This window comes from Scyliorhinus canicula, chromosome 6 (genome assembly GCF_902713615.1).
Source record: "Scyliorhinus canicula chromosome 6, sScyCan1.1, whole genome shotgun sequence".
Taxonomy (NCBI): domain Eukaryota; kingdom Metazoa; phylum Chordata; class Chondrichthyes; order Carcharhiniformes; family Scyliorhinidae; genus Scyliorhinus; species Scyliorhinus canicula.
This window is the reverse complement of record NC_052151.1, coordinates 97,968,047-97,992,728: the sequence shown is the minus strand read 5'-3', so window position 1 is coordinate 97,992,728 and position 24,682 is coordinate 97,968,047. Positions and strand designations below refer to the sequence as shown.

The 24,682-nt window shown below is 50.4% G+C and overlaps 1 protein-coding gene across 1 annotated transcript in view; it reads right to left on the bottom strand.

Annotated features, from left to right (window-relative positions):
* Positions 1-22,919, bottom strand: part of pkib (protein kinase (cAMP-dependent, catalytic) inhibitor beta) — a 115,918-nt gene extending 92,999 nt beyond the window's left edge. The window contains exon 1 of the mRNA XM_038799716.1: positions 22,899-22,919. The gene's annotated coding sequence lies outside the window, so the exon portion shown is untranslated. The remainder of the gene's footprint in view (positions 1-22,898) is intronic.
* Between the last annotated feature and the right edge of the window lie 1,763 nt (positions 22,920-24,682).

Genomic DNA, 24,682 nt, shown 5'->3' with positions numbered 1-24,682 from the left:
CATCCCGCCACTGGACTTTGCAATATGACATACCTCAGTTTTTGTCTTCATAATGTCCTTGACCTCCATGTTTAACCATGGATCTTTTCTCCTCCTCTTCCCATCTTTCTTCCTCACTGGGATATGTTTTAGTTGTGAGGAATTGAGTATCTCCTTAAACAACTGCCGCTGCTCATCAGCTGTCTTACCCTTTTAGCCTTCCTGCCCACTCTATTTGGGCCAAATCTGACCTCAAGTAATTTTCTTTGTTTAATTCCAGAACACGAGTGTGGGACTCCACTTTCTCACCCCCAAACTGAACCTTGAATCCTGCTATACTATGGTCACTACTCCCTAGTGGATCCTCATTAATTAATCCCTCCTCATTACACAATACCAAATCCAGAGCAGCCTACTCCCTGGTTAGTTCCCCAACATACTGTTCCAGGATACATTCAATGAACTCTGCCTCCAGGCTACCTTTGCCAATTTGATGGCATATTAAAATTGCCCATTATTATTGCCGTACTTTTCTTACAAGCCCCCAATAGTTCCTGGTTTATACTGTGCCCCACTACAGAACTACTGTTTGGGAACCTATACATTACTCCTACCAAGGTCTTTTTCCCTCTGCTATTTCTTACTTCCACCCAGACTGATTCGATATCTTGATCTCCAGTGCTTATGTCATTTCTCATTCCAGCACTGATCCCTTTCCTCAGCAGCAGGGCTACATCACTTCCTTTTCCTTTCACCATATCGTTCCGAAATACTGTGTACCCTTGGATATTCAATTCACAGTCCTGTGGTGGGATTCTCCGTGACTGCTCCGAAATGGCCCGCGATACTGTTCCAATGCAGGGACGCGAACCTCCAAACCCACGAACACCGCGGGCGCCGCACGGCCCGGAGAATCGCGAGAGGTAGCCCGACGTCCGATTCTCAAGGCCCCCAACGATAATGCTACCCGGATGGGTCAAAGTCCCGCTGGCATGACCCGAGGCCATGCCAGTGTGGTTCTAATCTGCTTTAAAAAAAGCGTCAACCAGTCGTTCTGGCTGACGCTGCAGCGGGAGGAGGTAGGGCTCGGTGTGGGGGGACCACAGGCTGGCAAAACGGGCACGGCCATGGCTGCAGGAGTGGGTAGGGGAGGCCCTCCCGGGTCGGGGGGGGGGGGGGGGGGCTGGGGTGCATGGCTGGGGCCAGGTAGGAGGGTCCCACTTGGTGGCTCGCCCCCAATCTCGGTATTGGCAACCTCCTGGTCCTCAGGTCCGCCAACGAGATCCAGTGCCCTCTGCATGTTCATGGTGAGGGGGTGGAATACAGGTGTACCCCCTCCGCTTTTCACCCACTCCCTGCAGTTATGGACGTTCTTATCCTGGGGAGGGGGCAGGGCACACAAACATCAGCAGTGTTAGGCGGTCCGAAGAATCAACCCAGCGGTTGGGCCTATGATGGCATAGGTGCACACGGCACCCGGCCAATGCGGCTGGCATGGGTGAGTGTGGCCATGTGGTTAAGGGTGGGGTTGTACCGTCCCCCTGGAGGGGTGGGAGGCGGTGTCACATGTGTGGTGAACAGGGAGTTGGTGCCAGTGGCACAGTGCTGGGTACTCACCCTGGCTGCGCTGTGTGGGTCGTGCAGCTTCTTCCTCACTGGTCGTCCGTCCTAGGTGTCGTCCCGTCGCGCTGATGGCATCGCCAACCTCCCTCCACATATGCAGGATGGTGTTGCGCGGGGTCCAGCGGACGGTCCGGGGTACAAAGACCCCCTCCTCTGCTCCACGGTGTCTCGGAGCATGTCGAGGTTGCCATCCCGGAACCTTAGCTCTGCGCGGTGGGCGGCCATCTTCCCAGTGTCAGCTGTGTCTGGGGGGTCGTGTTATTTCAGTGCGCAATGGCGCCGTGTCAATGAGGCGGCACGCGTATCGGACACCGGTCTGGGGCCACGCCCCTGCACTTCACGTGGCACCCGTGCTGACCCCTTGTGCGCCGCAGAATTGGCTCAGTGGTTACCACTGCAGTCTCAAGGCGCCGAGGCCCCTGTCACTGTCCATGGAAAGTTTGCACATTCTCCCCTTGTCTGTGTGAGTTTCACCTCCACAACGCAAAGATGTGCAGGGTCGGTGGATTGGTCACCTTAAATTGCCCTTTAATTGGAAAAAAACTTTAAAAATTTTTTTTTTTTTTAAAACAGTGCACTATGGGGCCCTTTGACGCAGGCGGAAAACGCTCCGGTGTTTACACCGGCATCAACACTTAGCCACCATATCGGTGAATCCCGCCCCGGTCTCCCTGTAACTACACTCTAGTAATCCCCACCAAGTCATAACCTTTTGTTTCTACGTGCAGACTTCACTGTCTGTGTGGAGTCTGCACGTCCTCCCCGTGTGTGCGTGGGTTTCCTCCGGGTGCTCCGGTTTCCTCCCACAGTCCAAAGATGTGCGGGTTAGGTGGATTGGCCATGCTAAATTGCCTGTAGTGTCCTAAAAAGTAAGGTTAAGGGGTGTTGTTGGGTTACGGGTATAGGGTGGATACGTGGGTTTGAGTAGGGTGATCATTGCTTGGCACAACATCGAGGGCCGAAGGGCCTGTTCTGTGCTGTACTGTTCTATGTTCTATGTACGCCGTTAGCTCATTAAGTTTGTTATGAATGATTCTTGCATTTAGATACAAAGCTTTAAAATTTGTTTTAATGTTAGATTTCCACACTCTTCTATAATTGCTTGGTGCATAAAGACGTTTACCTCTCCTGTCCTTCACTTTTATTTTCTGGTAATCATTCACCATAAATTGCTAATCTGTACTCTTACCTCCTCCTTTAAATTGGGTTTTTCCCTACAAGTGACCCCCCCCCCCCCCCCCCCCCCCACATTTAGATTAAATATACGTAATTGTGCTGACAACTATCTCCTTTGCAGAACTCAGGATATGAAAGGAACTAGTTCCCTGCCAGTTCTGCTCTCCTCACTTCTCCTGCATGCCACCCTGTCCTGCTAGACAGTGGGCAGAATATCCGTCATTGTGTTGCACTGTCTTTGAATAATCTGCCTGCCACAGCTGAACAGCTGGAGGTTCATGACGGCAGTGAGAGGTAGGTGTGAGCATTGGGAAGTGCATGCTGGCAGGTCTAAGTTCTGACTCTAGGAGTTCTCATCTCTGGCCACCCTTCTAAGGGGGGGGGGGGTCCTTCAGGAGAACCTTAGTGTCGCTCCTCCTACCCACGTTCCCCCAACAGAGCCACCAATGTCAGATCCGTCATATTGGAGCCTTCACTCTCCCAGTCCTGGTGTTTGCCTTCCCCCACCCCACCCCCATCACCATTACTTTATTACCCCGGGTCAATATCCTGGAATTCCCTGAATAACACCATTACATGTGGCATGGTCAGCAGTTATTCAAGAGGAAGGGTCAGCACCAACTTCTCAGGGGAACTAAGGATGGGCAATAAATGTGGCCGTGTTAACCTCCTGAGAACACATATTGAGGCACTCTCAATTACGACGCGAGAGCGAGGTTGATAATCAAAGGCTTTAATATACAAAGAACAGGACAGTATTCGAGAGAAGTGTGCTCGCCACATGGAGCCTTATCCTATATACTGTTTCCTGGGGGCATAGCCAGAGGCGGAGTCCCCCAGGGTTCCAAGCCTCTTAAAGGGGCAAGGTATTAAAGGTAAATACCATTCATCACATTCACCCCCTGTTTAAAAAAAACACATAGTCTGTCGGGGGTGAAGTGCTTTAAATTATAAGTTCAGTCTTTATGGCGGTCTGATAGTCCGTGCTGACTTTTGCCGCTCTGGTGGTGGCGCCGTGGATTCGGTCGGTTCCGATGGTGGTCTATCCGGGAGCACGGTTGACTGAGCCTTTGCCCGCCTTTGGGGGGGGGGTATCAGGGGTGATTAGGGTGGTCAGTGCCGGCGCTGGCTGGGGGGCAGGGAGCGCTATGGGGAGGCGCTGTCGGAGTAGGTGGTCGGTGCGAGGCGGGGAGCGTCGGTAGAGGGGGGGGTCGGGGGGAAAACGTTGGGGTTGGTGGGAGGGTCGGTGGGAGAGCCAGGGGTGCCAGGTCTCGCAGGGAGACAGTATCCTGCCTGCCATCGGGGTGCTCGACGTAGGCATATTGAGGGTTTGCGTGCAGCACGTAATATACAGAGAACAGGACAGCATTCGAGAGAAGTGTGCCTGCCACACGGAGCCTTATCCTATATACTGTTTCCTGGGGGCGTAGCCAGAGGCGGAGTCCCCCAGGGTTCCAAGCCTCTTAAAGGGGCAAGGTATTAAAGGTAAATACCGTTCATCACACATATAAAACAAGCAGCTTTCAAAATACCCACTAACAACAAAAGCCTTTGTCAGAACTGATAAAGTGCGTGTCATTACCTTATCCATTCACTCCACGTATGCTGCCTGACCAAAGTGTTTCAGGCATTTTCTATTCCAGCCTCATTCCTATTTTTATATAGCTGTACAGTTTAAATTATCTCTTTCACCTTGCCATGCAGCAGGTTTTTTTTTAAACCACGTAGAAACCTGAAACTTTTATTTGAATTGAGCAGAAATGCAGCATTGAAGTATTTTACTAAACAAACCCTTAAAGCTGGCAGTTTCAGCACTTGAGCAGGATGATATTTTCCAACCAGATTTTAGGGGTGCGCTCTACTGGGAGAAGCACTAAGTGCAATAGCGAGCAAGAATTGCCAGGTGCTTCCCGATGGCTGATCCAATGAGACTGCGACCAGTATCTAATGTTAATTAGGGCCGGCAATGAGGCCCCACCGGCGTCACTGTGGAAATGGCTGACCCGCCAACTGATTCACCCAGACTTCGCCTGGCAGCTCCCCGCTAACATTGCAGAACATTGAAGAGCAGTACCCCACTCCTGGTACTATGTTATGCTTCCTGAAAGAATGCTTGAAGTCGTCTTTAAGTTAAAGGATGGTTTATTGTGCTCCACAATAAGTTACAGAATTGCACTTGAGAATATACTGCTCTTCAATGTTCTGCAACTAGGCCCAAAAGACTTGCAGCCCTGAGCTCAACTTCCACGTCCTGCCTCCTTAACCCTCCGGTCCAAGTGGGCAAGGGTGGGCCTTCGGCGTCCCTCTTATATGTCCCCGCGCTGCCCCCTGGTGATACTTCCATTTCCCCTCAGCCCCTTCTGTACACACTCAGGCGAGGATCACTACAGTTGGCACATCATCACCTCCAGCACAACTTGGCACCCACCAGCTTACCCCACCCATGCCCAGCAACAGTGCCCTTGCCTATCCCCCTCACCGTTTCCTCCCCTCTCCCCCACGATTCATGAAGCAGACAGCTCACAATGCTTTCTTTGTCCCCGCATGAGATGTTAGCCCACAATTGGTGAAAAAGGGCTGTGGTAGTCACCACTAGCAGTATTGCATGTATTACGGTAAGGTCGTATAGTAAAGGTACATGGGTAAATCCCTGCCTGCTGGCTCCGCCCAGTAGGCAGGGTATAAATGTGTGTGCTCGCCAGTGCTGCAGCCATTCTGGTTCCAGCTACAGGAGGCACAACAACTTTGCTCAATAAAGCCTTGATTATTCTACTATTCTCATCTTTGTGGTAATTGATAGTGCATCAAGGGCCCAGACAGGCGGTGGGGTGCCAGACGTCAGAGTCCTCAGTCCTATGAGAAATGGGCCCTGGACGTCACAGGGACGAACAAGGACAGAGCGGTTAACTACATCGAGGTTGGCCTGCGTCACAGAAGTGAGGATCCACAGGCTCCACCCAGATGACCTGTCACACGTGAATTGTTTGCGCCAGATATAAGGGCCCTTCCCTCCTACTGACCACATGTTCATTCTCCAGCAGGATCTCCATCGAATGATGCCAGCACATCCGGGGTGCCCCCAACACTGCCTTCCAAGAGAACACCTCAGGGATCAGCCCCGAGGATGTGACCATTGAGGCATCACAGCTGTTATCCTTGCCTTCCGTCAGCCCAGAGGACACCCACCAGGAGCATCCAACACCACAGGGCACAGTAAGCAGCAGGTTGCCTCCAGCTCCGATGTGTCAGCCCAGATCCTGGTGACACACCCAGTCAGGGCAGCAGATCAAGGAGAGCTAAGCAATTTGAGGATTACTGAGAGAGCACAGGAGGAGGGGGATGACACAAGCAATAGCTCGGGACAGTTAGGGTCATAATTGTTCACAATTAAAACACTTTACATCTGAGACGCCTCTCATGTTATTCCACACTGCGGGCCAGCCTGCACCCATCACCCTCCAGTGCCCTCTGCCCAGTCCTCCCGGGCACGGTGGTGCTGGATCTGGTTTCCCCCACCTCCCAGGGCACACCACGTGCAGGTGATGGGTGTGAGTGTTCACTTAACAGACAGACAGGAGTCAGACTATGGGATAGATTGAGGAGCACCAGAACTCACCTCACACCAGGTTATCATCACCCTTCTAACTTGTACATTAACCAGGTGACGGTGCCGGCACAGGCCCAACACCCTGGAGTGATGTTACACACAACTTGGGAGGGTCAGGGACAGGATCATTGATGTGGGGGAAGGGGAGGAATGCGTGGGTGGGGAGAAAGTTGGGGGGGGGAGGTAGCTCTGTAAAGAGAGGGGAGGATGGGTGGGGGGGGGGGGGGAAGGTGGGTGGGAAGGGAGGATGGTGCGATAATGGACAAAGCTACACCCTATGAGAAGCAGACAAGGATGAGGGCCTCTCTGGATCTCTCAGAATGCAGGACCGTCCCCGTGGCTGCCTGCTTTCCATCCACTGACTGATCCCGCAGGTCCTCCAGGCTCGTCCTCCAGCCCCTCCTGGTCTGGCACCTGCTCCTCAGACAAGGCCGCATGCTCCTCCTCCTCCACCTCCAGCATGTTCTGGAGGTGGTGGTCACACATGAGTTCATAGAATCGTAGAATCATAGAATTCACAGCACAGAAAGAGGCACACTGAGTCTGCATCAACCCTTGGAAAGAACACTCCACTTAAGCCCACACCTCCACCCAATCCCCATAACCCAGTAACCCCACCTAAACCTTTTTTTAGACACTAAAGGCAATTTTATCATGGCCAATCCACCAAACCTGCATATCTTTGGACTGTGGGAGGAAACCGGAGCGCCTGAAGGGAACCCATACAGACAAGGGAGAACATGCAGGCAGTGACCCAAGCCGGGAATCGAACCTAGGAACCTGGAGCTGTGAATCAACTGTGCTAACCACTGTGCTACCGTGCTGCCCTCTGTGTTGAATATTCAAGGAGTGGAACCCTTTCCTGTACATGAAGGGAACTCCTGGACCGCCTGGTGTGTGCAAGGCAACATGCATGCCATCTATTTCCTCCTGAACCAGGATATCCCAGTGATGGCAGAAAATCCTGCTGCCGGGCATCTTGATGGGCTTGGTCCAGGTCAAAGTAGTCCATTGCTCGAGCAAACAGAGTACCCATGATCTCACAGATGCACTTGTGGGCTGTAGCTTGTGTGATACCGCACAAGTCCCTGTTCGAACCCTGGAATGAACCCGAAATGTAAACGTTCAGGACTGTAGTGGCCTGGGCGGTTACCGGGAATGGGTGTCCTCCTCTTCCACGTGGTGCCAAGTCCACAAGGACATGGCACAGGTGTTGCACCATCTCCTTGTTGAGGCGGAGCCTCCTGCAGTACACGCTGTCCGACATCTCGAGTGGCCAGCGATGCCTGTACAACTTGGGTCATCGCTGGCCTCCTTCTCTGATGTACAGTTGGTTCCTCGTGGTGTGGGCCAGACCCATGCACATGGACTACCACCTTGTGTCTCCATGGCGCAGCTGCTGCTGCCTTGTCCAGCATCTGGCCTGGACAGTACCGCAAGGGCCTCTGCTGTGGGGCCCACAGTCCTATCCATAATGTGATATCTGTAAGGAATTGGAGAAGGTGAGAGACTGTTTACTGCTTCCATACTGAGACATTTGAGTCCCCCCGGCCTCCCCCACCCTTACATTCCCTACTTTCTCTCAAGGTGCCATCCAATGAGCTGATTGAGCTGGGAGACCCCTCCCTGCGCACACACTTAAGGCCATAGCAGGGGCTTTCTGGGCACTGAAACCTAGACCCCAGACCCCTGCCGGGAACACAACTTTAACTCAGATTCCCTCCAGATACCCACCCTCTAGTCATGGGGATATCCCCAGTCATGAAGCCCAGCTCTTGGGTATTTCATTGTTGGCCGCTGCCTCTGTGGTGGTGATGCCTCCAGAGTTTAGGCAAAGTGCCCAGCCCTCACAGTCTGACTGGGATGCTCGGCAATAACACTTGTCTGCGACGAGGCAAGTCTACCTACAGGAATCCACTTGAGAACTGTGAAGTGTTTGTGTAACTAACACCTTCGCGACCCATGCCGGCTGACCTGCGCGACCCACCATTTTCTCTTCCCTTGTTTGTTGCTGGCAAAAATTGAGGATATAGTTTTGGGTCCATTTGGCCCCAATGGTACATTTGTCCCTTTAGTCCCTTTGGCCCCCCGAACTAGTTTTAAAAAGTCTGCGACCGGATAGAAATATGCGGCCACACTGCGCATGTGTGCCCGATCATCGGTACGCATGCGTATAGTTTTGCGCTGGTGCACCAATGATCAGCACGCGTGAACAGTGCGGAAATTTTTTTTTTATCTGTTCCTGGCCATTTTGAAGGCTGCGCGCAGCCGGCATTATCGTGCATGGATTTGCGCGATCGGCAGCGCCACGACGGTCGGCTCCGCGACCCACCCGACGCCCGCGACCGACCCGCGGGTCGCACCCCAAGTTTGACAATGCCTGAGTTACCTCACGGGAGACCGTTCGAAAGGGAGTCTGTCCCATTAATTATATGGAGATTGGCCTTAATTGGTGACTATTGGTTTCTCGCCCCGTCTAGGCGGGATCCGGAACCCACCAACTGGAGCGGGCCGCTTAGATCGGAAACTGATCGGCACCCGATGTAGATCCCGATTTCAGTCTCTCCCGTGTTCTAACCAGCTCTCATGGATTCGCGCTGGGCGAAAAGTGGCTGTTATATCGCGTGCAATATTTATTGCAACTTTTTTAACATAGCTCCTTATATTTTTAACGCAATGAAAGATCACATATATCACTTGCGATAAAATCACAAATAGGTTAAAATAGACAGATGGCCTGTCTCAAACCAATTTATTGGCTTTTTTGATAATCTAACATAATGTGGCTTGACATACACCCCTACAAATTCACACTTCTTATTACTTATGAGATTTTCAAGACATTTTTTTTTAAAATTACTTAATGTTAACTTTTTTTAAAAGACCGCTGGGTGGAATTCCTCCTGCCAATAACTTCACTGTGAAAATCAGCATGAAAATAAGATTAAATATTCCATTTTGTATTCATGCCGACTCTTTTGCCGAAATTATCAGAAAAAATGTACCGCATAGTGTTGTGCAAGCTATTTCCACTGTGCCCCGAATGTAGAATCAGGGGACATGCTAATTAACAGTTTTATTTCATATTGACTATTGCTCGGTGGCCAAACACCTCTTTGCATTACAATAAATTATTTCAGTATTTCTACTGAAAGGGCAGTTGTTAATTGCATGCTGGTCATGCAGTTTTAGAGTTTTAGAATTTTTCTGTTTCACATAATGGCCAGGTTACTTCCAAGTGATGCATCAATGTGTGAAATTTCATGCTGTGGAGCCATTCTTGCTAAGAATTGAATTCAGATTGCTTGAGCCAGTCTCACCGCAGCACTCAAAGAACAAATGACTGTCATCCATTCAGTTGGAGCTCAATTCAAAACACTAAAGAAATGGCATTTTGTCTCCAAATTATCAAGAAGCGCACTTACTCAGTAGGTTTTGTGCAGTTGCAACATTTATAAATGACTATTTAATATGGATAATTTTTATTTTATTGACGCTTTCAATCCTAGCATGGAGATTCAAATATTATACTTCTGAGAATAACTGGACAATCCTGATCAATATCGGCAATAAGCTACAGGTGTATTTTATGAAATAATTTTGCTATACATAAATTCCAGATCATGGTGGGGAGATCGCAACAGTCTCATTATGCGTGTTGTGTTGTGGAAGTTAAGCTCATTCCAAATTTTATAATCAATTTTGTCATCTTGATTTTGGCTTGTTATTGTTTCTTTATTGCAATTCTGTAACTATGAAGAGGAATAGTGCAGATAGAAGGGGACGTGAGGGGAAACCAGGATATGACAGGACTCCATCCTTCAATACTCTGGTTGGTCTCTGCCATAGATATTCTGACCAATAAAACAGAAAATGATTTGAGATAAAATGACTGAAGGCACAATAGGACTGCGGCAAATGTCCTATTCAAACCCCACCTGCACCTAAAAAAATGCCTAATCCTGGATCATTTTAGGAGGTGAGCCATGTGGATTGAGTGGAAGGAGGCATTTTTACTACCTAATATTAGTTAAACAATAGCATGACCTGGGGCCATAGCATAAGACGTTTTCTTTGTATTTATGAGGTAGTGTGATCTTGGACATGATGCCATGTCTGTTTCTCTTGTCTCCTAGAAGGAAAATTGATAACCACTATAGTGAATCACCGCTAATTCTAAACGTAGAAAATGAAGTAGAGGAATGAACAGAACCCATTTCCAGTGGATTCATCTCATACCTTGCAGCATCGGAAATATCATAGCCTTTGCTATCTGCACTGGTTCTACCAGAGTCCTCTAGTGCCACATGCCTTGCGTGCACTGTTCAAAGCTGGACAATGTTTGGGTGCATGAATCTGCGGAGCTCCTCAGTACAGGAAGGGATCAGGATGACATTTTTAAATGCTGGGCCGATCTTCCAACTTCCCAATGTGACCCCCAACGCCTCAACACGCCAATAAAGGGGTCCTCGGGGCTCCCCACGCTCCACCTCACATCGGCAGGGCACCTGCGGGCCCGGTTCCCCAGCGCGGAAAAAAGCCAGCCTGGCACCTTGGCACTGGCAGCCTAACATCCTGACGGTGCCCCTGCCAGCCAGGCAGTGCCAAGGTGCCAACCTGCCTGGAGTCCGACCACCCAGGTTTGTGGGGACCAGTGCTAAACGGCCTGGCTGGCTGGGGTCTCCTCGGCGAGGCCGGTAGATGGCGGGAGGTCGTTCGATCTGGCGTCAGCATGTCTTAGTGGGTTTCTAAACTCACATAACTCTGCAAGACTGAGTCCTGATCATGATGTCTCGCGAGATCTAGTTAGAGGCATATCGACCATCAGGAATCCCAATGGAGGCCTCTCCCAGGATCTATCGGCTGTGTCCCACCCCGATTCCAGCGGGGTGCAGCCAGGAAATCGTGCCCAAAGTGGGATACTTAAACAGAGGAAAAAGTACTTTTAGCAGTCTTCTTCTAGCTGTTCAGAGCTGCTGAGATCTATTACTGGAGGGAATTCTTTTGCCAAGGCCAGTCTCCCGTGTTTAACCTCTCCTCAACTCCCTGAAGGTATGGGTCTATAGCAACAATGGTTTCTCTTGTCTGTGTCATGCTGCTTAAAGCTATACCCTTCAGAGTCAGCTATTTAATCTCTGTTCATGCACAGGTTTTGCTGCTGAAGACTTGTACGAGTTAAACTCTCCCAAATTTGAACAATCTCACTGAGACCCTGTATTGGATTCTCCGATTCTGAAGCTATGTCTCCACGCCAGTGTTGGAACTGTGGCCAGCAAAAATGGCGTAAAATGGCCACCGTTCCTCCATTTGGCTTGGGGCCAACATGCCAGCAGTGTAGAGCACCAGGTTCTAGCTGCCGATACGCCCCGGAGAATTGCCAGGTACGTGGCCGTGCATGTGCACGGCAGTGGCCACTCCATGCTATGTGGTGCGGGCAGCTCGCGGACTCGGCCCGCGAAATACTGCTCCCCTTTTGGCCGGCTCACGCACTCCGGACCATCCCCAGACCTGAGTAATGTCCCCCTCTACCCGCCGATCGGCCCTCCCTCGACTGTGGTAGCACTGGACTGAGGACACAGCACCATGACAAGTTCCCGACGGATGTTACCACAAGCAACCAACAGCATCGGGACTGAGCACCGGGGGTGCGGGCTTCAGGCAATGCCGCTTTGGAGGGGCAGAGCATCTGGAGGGGCCAATCTTCTATTTATCACAAACTAACCAATCGTATGACAAACCTTGGTAAAACAATCGTATGAAAAACCTTGGTAAAACAATAACTTTTGGATCATAAATCAGATCTGACAGTGCACTTTCTCTTGAAGCATAATTTCCTAACTCATACTACCTGGCTCATGTGTGAAAATCTGATCCAGAGAGAGACAAAAAATTAACCCTGACCTCTTCAGCTATCTGATGTTGGCACTTACACCGTGTTGTTTGTTAAAATTAATTCATGGGATGTGGTCTTCTCTGGCTCGGCCAGCATTTATTGCCCATCTCTAACTGCCGTTGGAAAGGTGGAGGTGAGCTGCCTTCTTGCAGTCCCTGAAGGTGTAGATACACCCACTGAAGGGAGGGAGTTCCAGGATTTAGACTCAGCAACAGTGAAGCAACAGCAATATATTTCCAAGTGAGGGTGGTGAGTGACTTGGAGGGGAACCTCCAGGTGGTGGTATTCCCAGGGATTTGCTGCTCTTGTCCTTCTAGATGGTAGTGGTCGTGGGTATGGAAGGTGCTTCCGAAGGAACTTTGTTGAGTTCCTGCGGTGCACCGTGTGGATGGTACACACGGCTGCCACACATTCGGAATGAATGTTTATGGATGAGGTGCCAATCAAGCGAGCTGCTTTGCGCTGGATGGTATCGAGCTTCTTGAGCTTTGTTGGAGCTGCACTCATCAAAGCAAGAGAAGAGTATTCAATTACACTCCTGACTTCTGCCTTGTGGATGATGGGAAGGCTTTGGAAAGTCAGGAGGTGAGTTGCTCTACACAGAATTCCTAGCCTCTGACCTAATCCTTTATACATTGGGCAAGAATTTACGGCCACATCACACTTGAGCAAGAGCGTGACGTGGCCGTTATGTTGCGGGGAAGGCCAAAATAGAGAACCGTGCCAATCAGATTGTGATCCAACCAGCCCGCTCCCGTTGGCAAAATCAGGATCCTGCCATGGCCTGGCGAAAAACCAATAATCATCAAATAAAGCCAATCTCCATACCATTAACGGGAAAGTCCTTCGATCTAACAGCCTCCCGTGATCTAACCGCCTCCCCAGCAAGTGGTCACGTCGGTGCCGATTAAAAACGTGAAGCTGGCAGAGTGGCTGCTGCTCCTCGTGCATTGAGACTGGGACCCCATTGTTCGGGCGGGGGGGGGGGGGGAGGGGAGAGTGCGGGGGTGGGGGGGGGGAAGAGGGGAGTGAGGAGGGGCGAAGTCCCCATGGGGCAGCCTCTGTCGGGGTGGGGGGGTGAGGTTGGCCACTGTCGGTGAGGGGGTGGGGTCACCCCTGGGCTGGGGAGGGGGAAGTGGGGAGATGGTGGATGTCTCAGCACCAGGCGATTTTTGGAATTGTCAAGTCTAGAGGTAACAAAGGCATGAATGTGGGCTCCAGTAGCCGAACCCTTAAAAAAAGGAGCACAGAGGTGATAGAGGCGCATTTGTGATAAATTACAATTAATTGAACATCTATTATAAGAACTGGAAGATTTTACTGTTTGCAGGTTTAATAATACCAGTTTTCTTGATGACAAGTATTTCCTGTGTTTGGATCTGCATTTTTGCCTATGGTCTAGGTTCATTGCAGACATCGAAGAAAGCTGCCCACAAAGGTTTTTAGCAATGTCAGTGGTGGTTATTTCCCCATTCCTCACAGCCATTTAACTCTGGCACCAAATGAAGGGACTTCTTGCAATGTGACAGCAATAATGTCAGCAAGCCTCAGACAGGCAAATCAAATTGAAGTAGTCACACCGAACAAACCAGGGAGTTGAAAGTACTTACAATTGTTTAATTTAATTTAAATTTTCAGACAGTGAAATAAACGTATGACTGTGTTAAGATAGAAGCTAAAATAAAGATGGACATCGAAAAAAAAAAATTTCATGTTTTGATCAAATATTTTTTTTTAAAATTTAGATTAGCCAATTATTTTTTCCAATTAAGGGGCAATTTAGCGTGGCCAATCCACCTACTCTGCACATTTTTGAGTTGTGGGGGCGAAACCCACGCAGACATGGGGAGAACATGCAAACTCCACACGGACAGTGACCCAGAGCCGGGATCGAACCTGGGACCTCAGCGCCGTGAGGCGGTTGTGCTAACCACTAGGCCACCGTGCTGCCCTTTGATCAAATATTTGACTCTTCTGGAGAAATTTAACATTTTACAGTTATTAAAAATTAGCTTTTTAGACCAGTAAGGGTGTTCAGCAGTAATTATGAAGTTAGCATTCTGTTAAAAACTGAAGTTACATCTAGCTCAACAGCAGGATAGTGGGGACTAATTGGATAGCCCCACAAAGGTCCAACACAGCTGCAACGGGTTAAATGAACGCCTTTTGTATGATGTGACTGTACGATGTGCCATCAGAAGTTCATTTCATTTAGGATGAACAATGGTTTTTATACACCACCAACTGAGTTATACCGAGTCACTGATGAGTTTGGATTGAATTTGCAAAACTCTACAAAAAACCATCCATTCTTTCTGGTTTTCGAATCACAGCACAGTCTACTGCTGCTGCTTTATCATTAAGACAGTCAGTGTGCTCCAAACAATCTGCACCATTACCAATGATAGGCAATATTTTTTCATTATTATCACTAGGAGACGCAACAAATTTTCTATCACTTTGCACTAAATTTCCATATTTGTTTATCTTCTTGGCAGAAGTTATGAAGTGTCTTTGCTACACCCAGGCTGCTGTGAATGGATGAATAAAATGTGCAAGATTCTGTGTGAGATGACGAGCTAGATTCTCTCTTTTTTGGGATTATGTCCCCACTCCGTCGCAGAAACTGGACTTACACGGCAGAAAAACTGGTGTGAAAGGGCCACATATTCCTAGCTCTACAGGGGGCTAGCAGGGACCTGGCGTGGAGCGAGCAGCTTCTGCTTCAGATACGGGCACCTGCACTTCCGGGTCAGAGGCCACGCAGGCACATTGCGGCAGCCTCCAGGAGCCGCGCCATGCCCCATGACGGACTCAGCAGAACCCTAAAAATAGACCCACCGATTGGTCGCGCACCCGACCCAGACCGCCTGCCCAAAAATTTCCTGGCTGCATATAAGGCCTTCCCCGCCCTCCGCTCGGCCCACCCCCGACCAGGGCGACCACGCACTGAGTCAGCAGCCGCCATGCTAGTATCCCAACCTGCAGGACTATGTTAGATCCACGCTGTCCGGACTTCGGCCGGTCGGGGATGGAGAATGGAGGGCCTCCAGCAATGGCCTCAGGTAAGGGAATGTGTAGCGCGGCGTACTCTCTGAGTACATCGCTTTTCAGCCCCCAGAGAATTGGGGTACTGGTGCCGGTCCCGATTCCATGCGGGGAACTGTAGTCTCCGCCCCAGCGATTTCAGCGTCAGGGTTTGGAGAATCCAGCCCCCTATCTCTCTGTGGTTTGCTTCTGTTGACTCTATTTTTAAATTCATTTACGGGGTGTGGGCTTTGCTGATTAGGCCAGCATTTAGTGTTCATCTCTAGTGGCTCTTCAGAAGGCAGTGATGAGTTACCTTCTTGAACCACTGCAGTCCAACACGGATGCTCTATTTTCCCAGGCGGATCAATACATGTGAACCGAGCCCACCAGGATGCCCGGGCAGCGGGTTTCGCCATCATCACCGAGTTGCCCCAGGTCCAGGGGTGATTGACGGGATGCATGTTGCCCCACAAGCACCGGCTCTACATCAACCGAAAGGGATTCCACTCGATGAATGTGCAGCTGACATGTGACCCTCAGCTGTGCATCATACATGCCTGTGCCCGGTACCCGGGCAGTGTGCACGACAGCTTCATCCTGGCACACTCGACGATTCCTGACATATTCAAGATGCATCCCCCCCCCCCTCCCCCACCCTGGCTGAGGGTTTGGCTCGTGGGTCACAGGGATTGTCCACTATGGTCATGGCTGCTGCCGCCTATCTGGAGGCCACAGACCGCCGCGGAGATCGGCTACAATGGCGCTTATGAAGCGACCAAGGGTGTGATCGGGCAGTGCTTCAGCCTCCTCAAGATGTGGTTCAGGTGGCTGGACTGCTCTGGCGAGGCCTTCCAGTATGATGCTGAGAGGGTCGCACACATCGTGAAGGCCTGCTGCATCCTCCACAACACCGCGCAGCAGAGGGGCGACATGCTAGAGGAGGAGTATGATAGCTAGGCCTTCGATGACGGGGATGCGGAGGAGTGTGAGGGTGGGCCGAACATGGAGCCCAGGCAGGCACAGGAGGCCAGGCAACTTGTGTGCCAGGTCCAAAGCGCACAAGACACTCTGATCGCCTCCAGGTTCACTAACTAGGAGGGGGGGATAAAGGGGGAGACAGGCCAAGCGCACGGACACCGCATCCCAACCCCCGCTTCACTGCCACCCCCCTCCCCGCCCAGCCATGCCCTGCCTGCGACCCTGTCCATGATACATACCTGCCGCACTGCGGGGTGGTGGCCCTGGGTTAGCAGTAACACCGGGTCTGGATGATGACAACCCGCTCTGCGATGAGCTCTGGTGCTCTGCATCGTACAACTCCTGCCCACGATAGCGTGTTCCACCATCCGCCTGTGTGATTCCTACAGGTGAGCGGACCATTCCATCACACGGTCCCATTGGATTCCTGGGAAGGTGGTGGTGGGGACGGTTGGGGCAGTGCGAGGAGGGCAGGGAGCATGGACCACCCAAAGGGTCCGCCCATTCCCTCCCCCAATGTCTGCACATTTCCCCCCCCCCACCCTCAGCCAGCCCAGACCAGCCCACCCCTCAAACCCATCTGACTGAGCACCGCGTAGGTTGTATCACTGGTAACAAGTGTTAATTGTGAACAAATATATACAGGTTTGTGCCCTAGCCCCCATAACTAAACTGTGCCCTGCACCCATGCCAACATCTACTGGTGTGGCGAACGAGGCCTCTCTCAGGATCTACTGGCGGATACCGATACCGTCCGTTGTATCACGTCCGATACCGGCGGGACGCGGCTGGTAGACTGTACCCCTCATCTTTGTCCTAAACGGGCAATTCCTAATTTTAAAACAGTGCCCTGTAGTGCTAGACTCACCCACAAGGGGAAACATCTTCCAATGTCCACCCAGTGAAGACTGTTCAGGATCTTATACACTTCAATCTTGTTAGCCCTCGCTCTTCCTGTGGAAACAAGCCTAATCTTTCCAATCTTTCATTATAAGGCAGTCTGTGAAACCTTGCTGCAACCCCCCTTCCCCCCAATACAAACACAGTGGTTCAGCACAGTGAGCTAATGCAGAACAAGGCCAGCAGAATGGGTTCAATTCCCGTATCAGTCTCCCCAGACATGAGCTGGAATGTGACGAGTAGGGGCTTTTCACAGTAACTTCATTGAAGCATACTTGTGACAATAAGCAATTATTATTATTACAAACACTGGAGCCTTTGCCCTGAGGTTTTCTTCCTTATGCTGCCTTAACCCAGCCCCCTCACACTGGAGCCTCAAAGAAGTCACTGTGCTGACTTGCCTCGGAGCCTCCACCCACTGAATGCACAGCGCCACTTCCTTGTACTTCTATTGGAGAACCCCGCATGAACTGCATTGAGTTACGTGAACTCACTTCTGAGTACCACTCAAAGTTCTGGTTGCCAACTGCATGGGCGGGATTCTCCGACCCCTACCAGGTCAGAGAAACGCTAGGGGGGCGGTGTGAATCCCGCCCCGCCGCTTCGACACTGGCTACCGAATTCTCCGGTGCCATTTCTTTGGCAGGGGCGGTGATCACGTCGTGCCAGTCGGGGGCCGTTGGCAGTGGCCCCCCGGCGATTCTCCGGGCCCCAATGGGTCGAGCGGCTGCCCGTTTTTGGCAGGTCCCGCCGGCGTGAAATACACAAGGTCCATACCGGCGGGTCCTGGCTCTGAGGGCGGCCTGGGAGTCCTCGAGGGGGCGCGGGGGGATCCGGCACCCCCACGGTGGCCTGGCCAACCGATCTGCTGGTGGGCATGTGCCATGGGGGCACTCTTTCCCTCCGCGCCGGCCTCTGTAAGGCTCCGCCATGGCCCGCGTGGAGAAGAAACCCCTGCGTATGCGCAGGGATCACGGCAGCAGTTCTGCACATGCGCCAGAACATGCTGGCGCTCCCACGCATGTGCCAACTCGCGCCGGCCAGCGGAGGCCCTTCGGCACCGGTTGGCGTGGCGCCAACCACTCCAGCGCTAGCCTAGACCCGGAAGTGCTGAGGATTCCGCAACTTCCGGGCAGCTCGACACCGGAGTGGTTCACGCCATTCTTTGATGCCAGTACGGCTCGCCCGCTGGTTGGGGGAGAATCCCAGCCCATGTCTTTTAAACGCAGTTGTAATCTCGCCATTCTCCATTCATTCTGATATGAGGCTGAGTTCTCTGCCGTCGGGATTCTCCATTTTTCTGACAGCCCGGGGGTCTCCCGACGGCGTGGGGCTGCCCCACAATGGGAAACCCCATTGACCAGCCGGCAAAATGGAAAAGCCCGACGGGGTGATGCACCAGAAATCTGGTGCGCAGGATGGAGAAACTCGCCCATGGTATTTAAATTGTACATGGAGTGATTCTAGCCTGTGGCCACAATGATGAGATGCAAGCATGCAAATAATGTTCAGTGTGGGGAAATGTGGTCCACCATTGATGGGGGCTGAACACAATCACTTTCTCATTTTACCTCACTGAGAAAAGAGCCTCGGGCCTTTTCGGGATATGTTGCAATCTCCCAAACAAACATGTCCGTCCTGATTGGGCATCGCAAATCCTGACCACCATCTCTCAACACATTTCATCAGCCTGTCTAGAGGACTCATACTGTCCACAGGACCATCCAACTCGAATTATACTTTTGATTCACTTCAGATTTTGATAGCTTCTCATATATTGGTAAAATGTTGAAATCACAGTGTTATTTTTGACCTTTGCAACAGGACAAACTTGACTGTGCAAAGGCAGCTGGCACAAAACCAATTATCTCCTTACCAATTGGCAAATGACTACCATGTCAATGGAAGGTTATGTGCAAAATAATACAGAGTATTACTGAAAATAACGTACAGCAAAGCCTTCAGTAATGTGGCAGCAGGGGCAGCAGGGTAGCATGGTGGTTAGCATAAATGCTTCACAGCTCCAGGGTCCCAGGTTCGATTCCCGGCTGGGTCACTGTCTGTGTGGAGTCTGCACGTCCTCCCCCTGTTTGCGTGGGTTTCCTCCGGGTGCTCCGGTTTCCTCCCACAGTCCAAAGATGTGCAGGTTAGGTGGATTGGCCATGCTAAATTGCCCGTAGTGTCCTAATAAAAGTAAGGTTAAGGGGGGGTTGTTGGGTTACGGGTATATGGTGGATACGTGGGTTTGAGTAGGGTGATCATGGCTCGGCACAACGTTGAGGGTCGAAGGGCCTGTTCTGTGCTGTACTGTTCTATGTTCTATGTTCTAATGTGCATTGGAGGCATTTGCAATAACTATTTTGAAGAAATGACTATTTCATTATTGTATATTTTTTAAATCACCAACACAATTCATTCTCCACATTCCATCAAGTTTTCCTATTTGAAATACATTTTGCTTTTAATATAGAAAACGACAATTCCTATGAAAGATGCGTGGAATTCTCCGATCCCTGCCGGGCTGGAGAATCGCCGGCGGTCCGGGCAAATCGCATCATGCCGTCCCGATGCTGGGACACGATTCTCCACAGAGCGGAGAATCGGCGCCATTGGGGCCAACGTGGATGGCACGGCGCCGGTCAGGGTATATGCTGACTCTGGCCCGGGCCGGCACGCCGATTCTCTGGCCTGGATGGGCCGAGCAGCCGTCAACAAAAAGCTGAGTCCCGCCGGCACTGTTCTAATATCCTCTGAGCCGGCGGGACCTCAGTTTTGAAGGGTCCGCATTCTGTGGGGGGGAGAGGGGGGTCTGACTCCGGGGGGAGGTGGGTCTCTGTAATGGCCTGGCCCGCGTTCGGGGCACACCGATCGGTGGGCCGACCTCTCTTGCTGGGGGCCTCCTATCCTCCACTGGCTCATGTAGCCCTGCGCCATTTGGCGTCGGGTCGGCGTGGGGAAGAAGGCCACTGAGCATGCGTTAGTTGGCGCAGGCCCAACTGCTCATGCGCAGACCCCGCGGTGCCGGGTTCACGTTGGGATCAGTAGCTTGAGTGGCGTGGGCTGCTCCAGCTCCGTGCTAGCCCCCTGTGGGCCGGAGAATGTTGTCCCGGAATGGGCACCGCGCCAGACTAAAACACTCCGATTTTACGCCGGCGTCGACACTTAGCCATCCGATGGGAGAATCCCGCCCAAGGTTTCTTGCATTTTGAAGGATTTTTTTTCTCCAATGAAGTATTTTCTTATGACAGAATCTTCCCTTATAGAAACAGTTTTCAGATGGTATACTGTCTGATTATGGGCGGTATTCTCCGCTCCCGGGACTAAGTGCCCGCGCCGTCGTGATCGCCGTCGCGTTTCACGATGGCGCGTACAGGGCTCGGGCACTACCACAGGGGGCCAGCACGGCTGGAGCGGTTCACGCCGCTCCAACGTCCTTAAGCGGCACCGAATGGGCGCAGCGCCAACCCACGCATGCGCAGTTGGGACAGCTCATTCCTACGCATGCGCCGTTGGGCCATGCCATCCTGCGCACGCGCGGGGAACTTCTTACGCGTGCCGGCCCCGACCCAACATGGCGCCGAGTTTCTGGGGCCGGCCACGGAAGGAGGTAGGCCCGGGGGGGGGAGAGGCCGGCCCGCCGATCGGTGGGCCCCGATCGCGAGCCAGACCCCAAAGGAGGCCCCCCCCGTGAAGGAGCCCCCCTCCCCTCCCCACAGGCCGACCCCCCCAGCGTTCCCGCACAGTTCCCACCGGCAGCGACCAGGGGTGAACGGCGCCGGTGGGACTGTCACTTTTTTCGCCGGCCGCTCGGCCCAATCCGGCCGGAGAATCGGCGCTCGCCGTTTGCGGCGATTCTCCGAGCGGCGCTGCGTGATTCTCACAGCGCTAGTTTCAGGTGGGTGGGAGAATCGCGTGCGGGGGTCGGGACAGCGTGGCGCTACTCGCGCGGCGCCCTGGCAATTCTCTCACCCATCGTGGGGGGGGGGGGGGGGGGAGAATACCGCCCTATATGTTTTCTTTGTGTGTTGTTGCATTTATCAGTAAGCAGTAATACCTTAAATAGCTACTATCATGGAATTTTTAAAAATAGTGTCCATCAGTGCTCTGTGGAGCCATTTAAACTGTAGGAAATATGCCACAAATGTAACTGTAATGTTTCTGTGAATATGAACCTTTGATTGTGAAACGAATTAGGAATCAATGGATCTTGTGTTGTTACATTGCTGCATTTTCTCTCAAGAAAGACATTATTACCATGCACACATCAATTTATATGTTGATTTCAGATTCAATATTCAGTTCATGTGAAATAAAGTGATATCATTTAGAACAGCAATTTTTGCTCCATTTCCTAATGCGAAGAGAAAACAGAAATTAAACCCCCTGCACTCAATATCGATTAAGTAACTTGTGTCTGAACGTACGAATGTGACAAGATTAGGTTTGGCTGTGATGCCTTGAACGCTGTCAATATTCACAATCAAGATTTCCACAAGAAGGTGGTCTGGTTAGGTAAAATCTGTGAATTTCAATTAAACTTTTAGGTCAGTTCTGTAGTCCAAGAAGGGAGTACATTCATAGGATGTGCTGGGCCAAATGGTCTCCTTTTGCACAGTCTCATTCTATGAAATCACAGAAATTCCAGGCATACATGACACATTCCATTAAAATTAATCATCAGAAATCGCAAGCAAAGTATCGGACCAAATGTATGCATTTCCTGAGCATAACTGTTCAAATGGAACATAGCAAAGATATGCTGAAGCCCTCAAGGTCCATCTGCTTTTGTAATACTTCTCGGACTTGTCATTGTCCTAGAAGACAAATTGTCATGTGTAACACAATCCATGGATTGGGGTAGGAGGAATTACCAGTTTGGGTCTTTCAACAATACTGGCCAAGTAGCTTAAGGATTTAATCACATTCTATCTTCACAGAAAGCAATGTTACAAATGAAAACAGTAAGATTAAAATGATTAATAACGATTATTGAAATAAACTAGATGCTATCATGGCGACTTACTCTGTGCAAACTCCAGCCTACAAACATAACTTAAGCTTCAGAATCCAAATAGCTCCTCAAAATAAACTGTGTTGTGCTGCTGTCTCCACGCTCTCTAATTTCATTTCTAGCTTTGTTGGACTGTGTGCTCAGGTGCCTGGAACTAATGGTAATGACAAACAAAATGAACGCATTTCAGAGTAATGTCTCGTAGCAATATTTCTGCAGGGTCCACTGAACTGAAAGCAGTCTGTAATAACCACTGTCAACGGGAATCACCTCTGCACACCAACATTATATTAAAAAGTCTCTGGAAAATAAACCCCCCAGAATCATCTTTCAGCTGTATTCTGTCTCACACTTGGCTAATGATGTCTGATGACTAATGATGTGCTTGCACTTGATCTGTGCAACACTAAAAAAAATGAAATCAATTAGGTAAAATTGTGCCATGCCAAATAATACCATATATGCAATAATTTCAGACTTTATCAGAAAAACTTATAAAGCATGAATTCTACATTTCATGAAACAGATATTTGAGATGCCCATGTTATGAGAGTCATTTCACTTTTGCGAATGTGATGTATAAAACTACACCGTGACAGATGGATCACACAGCAACTGTATTTAAAACATAAGCATCTTAAGAATTCCAATTCAGCATATTATCAATTCCTGCATAAAACTGATTTTATGTATTTACTTACCAAGCAGCGGAGCTACAAGAAGATTATGCGATCCACTCAGCAAGCAGCCAGTGTAATGATTAAAATCCAGAGGGAAAGCTTCAGCATAAGAACACATGTTGGTCTATATTTGTTACAGGCTATCTCTGCCTGGCTGATTTTGATGTGAGCATCACATTGGGTCTGTGATATGACATCAGCCAAGTTTTTGCTTCACAATAGAGGCAGGTCTGAAGCAAAACCCAAACCTCTTCAAGGCAACACAAGATCATTTTCTGAAGATAATTATTTCAAGTCAAATTGCCGCACACTTATACTCTCAATTACAGGAGAGATTTCCATGGCCACTAACTAGAGGCGGGAATCGCGATGGCCCGCTGAATCAGGTACGAGATTCCAGCCAGGCATCAAGCCCATTGTAAGTCTCCCGCCGGCCATGACAAGGTTTCTGCCGGCCCTGATGATGTTCTTGCCAAGAGTATGCAAGAGCATTCTGATAGCCATTAACATGCACCTGAATGTAATTATCCGGTTGGAAACTCAATTTACCTGCCTTATGGTATGTTCCAACCACCCTCCCCAGCCTGGAGTCACGCGGACATGAATTGGTGCAAATTCTGACAAAGTAAGGACCTGCCGCTTTGCACAGCAAGTGGAGGGAAAGGGGGTGAGTGCCCTCCCTACACTTGTCCCCAGGGTGCCAGAAGGATGGGGTCTTTCAGGGAAGATGGGGGTTGGGTAATCTTTATCTGTCTCTTTGTTCTGAAGAGCTTCTAAGAAAAAACAGATGTGGGGGGCAGCATTCCGACAGAGCATTTGGTCTTTCTAGGAAGTTGTCAGAACAAAGACACAGAGGCCGGTTTAGCTCAGTGGACTAGACAGCTGGTTTGGAATGTAGAACAAGGCCAGCAGCACGGGATCAATTCCCGTACTGGCTTACCCAAACAGGTGCCGGCGACTAGGGGCTTTTCACAGTAACTTCATACTTGTGACAATAAAAGATTATTATTATTATCAAAAACTTTGATTGGAAAGAAGACTTGCTCAAAAGAGGAAGATTTCCAGAGTTGATTGAACCCTGTAGAGCCAGATAAATAAACAACGGTAAGCCTTCCTTTGAAAATACCTGTCAATCAAGAGATTTGTAAAAGCAACGGTCTGTGAAATTGAATGTAAACAATGCAGTTCAAAGCTTTTAGGCTTCCAAGCATGCACAGAGGCTTAAAAAATTAACAGGCAATGATCTTGACTTTGATAAAAGCACTTCAAAGGCTTCCACCACATAAAGGGACGACTTTCAGCTTCATCATACTAATAATTGATATTGACATGCTGGGAGAGAGTTTAAAAGGTTTAAGGCTACAGGGGAGACACTTTCACTTTCTTCTTTTCGACCATTGATATTGACATGCTGGGAGATTCCAGCATATCAGAGGGAAGATTTTAAATTGAAACATTGCATGCTCTCAGACAGTTTAATGATTTTCAAGGCTACAGATAGGAAGGAAAAGCAAAACAATTCACATCCCAGGAAAGACTCCTGACTTGAGCCCTCCAGCTCAGCCCAGGTCCTGCCGACTCCGACTCCCCTGAAAGACCCACTTCGACAGCCTGGAGGCAAGTGTACAGTGGGTACTCACCCCCTTGCTGCCCTCAGAGTGCAAGCTGTCATGTTGGTGCATTCAAGGGGCAAGGCCTTAAGGGGAACTGAAGCAGGTGTTGAAGGGGGGACATTTGATGAGCCCATAACAGGGTGTCATCCGTAATGGGAGGGGGGGGGGGTTCATGCCACTGACTGGGACAAG